Here is a 3,369-nt window from a genome sequence, read left to right as displayed (position 1 = left end):
TTGTATTTTTTTTGTAATAAGAAAAAAAAATGTAGCTGCCAGACCGAGGTTCGAATCCAGGACCTCCGCACACTAGTCGGATACTCTTCCGATTGAGCTATCTGGTCACCGATGATCGACCCAGCCTTATTCCACTATATTCCTCCCTCCTCCTTTCTCCCTAAAAACACAACAACTCCCAAGTTCGCATATCCCCTGCTAAGCATACTGCCAATGTTTGGAACAGAGGTTTACAAGCTGGCCAATTTTGTAAAAGTAGCGGCCAGGCCATGGTTCCAACCCGGAACCTCTGAATACTAGTCGTATGCTCTATCCAGTCACTACAAAAAATGTAATTATCGACCCAGTCCATTTCCGCTACATTATAATGATTACCTAAGCATTAAAGTTGTATGTGCCGTATTTTTCATACTCACGAATCAAGAAGCGCTTTAATACGTTATTCCGCATCAAAAATTGCCAATAAATTTAGAATTACAATACTTCCAATGCATAGGTTTAAAGTACAAGTACAAATAAGCAATGGAAATAATGTTGGCAGTACTGCGAGTGTATACAATCAGACAGGGAAGCCAAGTTGTGGTCTACAATTTCATTTTACATTTTTACCGTGATATCGATAATTTAAAGTGAGTTCTGCTATGTTTCTATCTAAAATTACATAAGACATAAAAGATAAGGATTTTTCAGTGCATAAATTCTGTGTTGTAACTAATATTTATACGGCACCATACATGTTTATCTGTGCCTTTTAATTATTGTCACAGCGTAATTCATCAACCCTTCCGGTTTATAATAGATTATTTAAGAAAAAAATAACATGAACATTTTCGCCAAGTTATGGCACAAATACCTTGAATATTTTTTAAAGTTATGTATATATAACAGGAAAATCTGAGTTTACTCTAAATAAACCGCGAAATTTTAATGGTCTCATGTACTGTAAACCATCTGTCTTTCGCGGCTATTAAGTTTCGCGATATTCATTTTAAACATGTTCGCGAAGATTAAAATTCGCGGTGTTAAAATTTTAATTTCAATTAATATGATGTACCGGTAGATGATAATTCGCGGAGATAAAATTTCGCGAATTTTATTGGATCGCGAAATTCGCGAAAGTAAATCGCATGCGAAAGAAATTTGGTCTATAGTAGTAACCAAGAAAACAACCTTAGAAGGAAGTCGTAGGTAAGTGATGTAGCTTTTAACTGCGAAATTAAAATATTCAGCCATGAGACATAAAAACGTTATAGACTAAACATTTAAAAGAGAAATGACAAATATAAGAAATAGAATATTAACCTTGATTCATCAAATTAACTTCCGTGTCTATCTATACAGTTTCTTTTGTATGTGTATTCTCAGATATTTTTCTTTACGTTGATAAGAATTTCGTGACTTGCATTTTGTAAGAGTTGATGAATCATAGGTTAGGTTACATCTTTGTTTGTCGGGATTTATAGTTCGACGTATTCCATTATAGTTATCTTTTCCATAATACCTTACCTGATTTAATCAATATTATCTTTAGAAACGATAGCCTTGCGTGCAGTATTAACTACTAAAACACCTCATATGTTCATATACCTAGAGTTTCACTATAATAGAGGGCAATGACTTACGACAGAGTTAAAAATCTGTATTTTTTTAGAGATAACAAGTGCACGTAAAATAAAAATTTCAGCCCATGGTATGATAAAAAGGTTATAAACTCTAAAAGTAGATTTATGTATTTATAAGGAGCAGGTCGGTTGATTTTTAAATGATATACAAAAAGAATCGTGCTCCATTTTCAACTCCCCAGTTCCTGAAGGGTGGGGCCAAATGGGCTATTTTGGTTATTTCCAAATCAATCATATCTAATCTGAAACTAAACATAGGATAGAATTCCTATGAGATGAAGATTCAAAATTATACGCCTAGAGGGCCTGAGGGGATGGGGCAGGGGCCAAAGCTATATATTTGTTTGTTTGCATATAAATGATTTTTTGATGCTGTGAAACAGCATTCTTATGTTCGCTCGGCGAACCTGTGCACATCTAAACAATAAAACCACTCCGCGATGAAAATAAAATGATGTTTTGTTCATTTTACATACTACTTGGTGGTATGAATAAATCGAACCTCAGTATTCAAAAATACAAACATTTAATTTGTACATACATATGCACCATAGACGGTGTGTTTTGAGTGTTCAGTTGGGACTACATGATTTTGGTCTCACTACGCGTCATCTTGAGTCCCGAAAATCACGAACAACGCCTTCTTCGATGTCTTCCTCCGCGGCAGGCTTTCGGTTGATTTTAGACTGTGTAATTTTTTTTCAATTTTACGACATTCATGTTGCTGATCGATTAATGTAATCAAATGTTAGAAAGATAATTGCAAAAGAAAGTTCTAATAACGTTTATAAAGCCTGTTTGTTTTGGTTGCATTGACGAACTATATCTGATGCTATTATTGCGCAGTAAAAGTTACGAGATTCCTCCATTTTTCTGTCACTTGGAATTGTGTCTTTTGTTTATCGACAACTGCGTCATATTGAAACGGAAAAAATACAAAATTTGTCAACATAAACTTGCAAAATATATTGATAATATAGATCTATATATGTACGAGCAACTTAAAGTGACAAATGAATTTACATTGCCATGTAATCTACGGTAGCCTTACGAAGACTTGCTAAAGTCCGATGCATTGCATGAAATTTTCTTGATGTTAGCGTTCTTATATATTCAAAAGAAATTTGAGTGTTATTAGTAGCCAAATAATGTACCTTTTATTTGACAAAAGTATCTGGCCATGCTTTATTATTAGTCAAAAGTCACGATAACATTGTCTTCTACAGTAACTGTTCGGTTTACGAAGGCTTACTAAAGTCCGATGCATTACATGCAGTTTTCTTGATGTAAACGACTAGCGTTCTTGTGAAGTTAAGGAAATCTGAGTATTATACGTTACGAGATAATGTACCTTTTATTTGGCAAAGGTATCTGGCTAAAGTGTTATATTTTTCCGAAAATATTCTTAAATGTCAACTTATTTTTTTTTTGTCTTTTTAAGAGACATTGATGAAAATGATAATTTTAGTAATTAATAAAGAATTATAAAAAAAAATATTTATACTGAGATTCTGACCGGATCTATTTATTGTTGTTGAAATCGTGATTTCAGAAATAATTTAAATATAAAATTTAATTCATTTATTTTAGGAAAATGTGTTATTCAACTTATTGTTCTTGAAACAACTTTAAATATTATAAAAATAAATACGGTATACCGTAAATAGATATTATTTAACTCCAAAATTCAACAATGCACACTTAGTATACTAATTTCAATATTTAAATGAAAAACCAATTTCTTTAT

Source organism: Argopecten irradians, chromosome 8 (assembly GCF_041381155.1).
Source record: "Argopecten irradians isolate NY chromosome 8, Ai_NY, whole genome shotgun sequence".
In the NCBI taxonomy this organism is placed as follows: domain Eukaryota; kingdom Metazoa; phylum Mollusca; class Bivalvia; order Pectinida; family Pectinidae; genus Argopecten; species Argopecten irradians.
The sequence above is the reverse complement of the archived record's forward strand: the minus strand, read 5'-3'. Positions refer to the sequence as shown.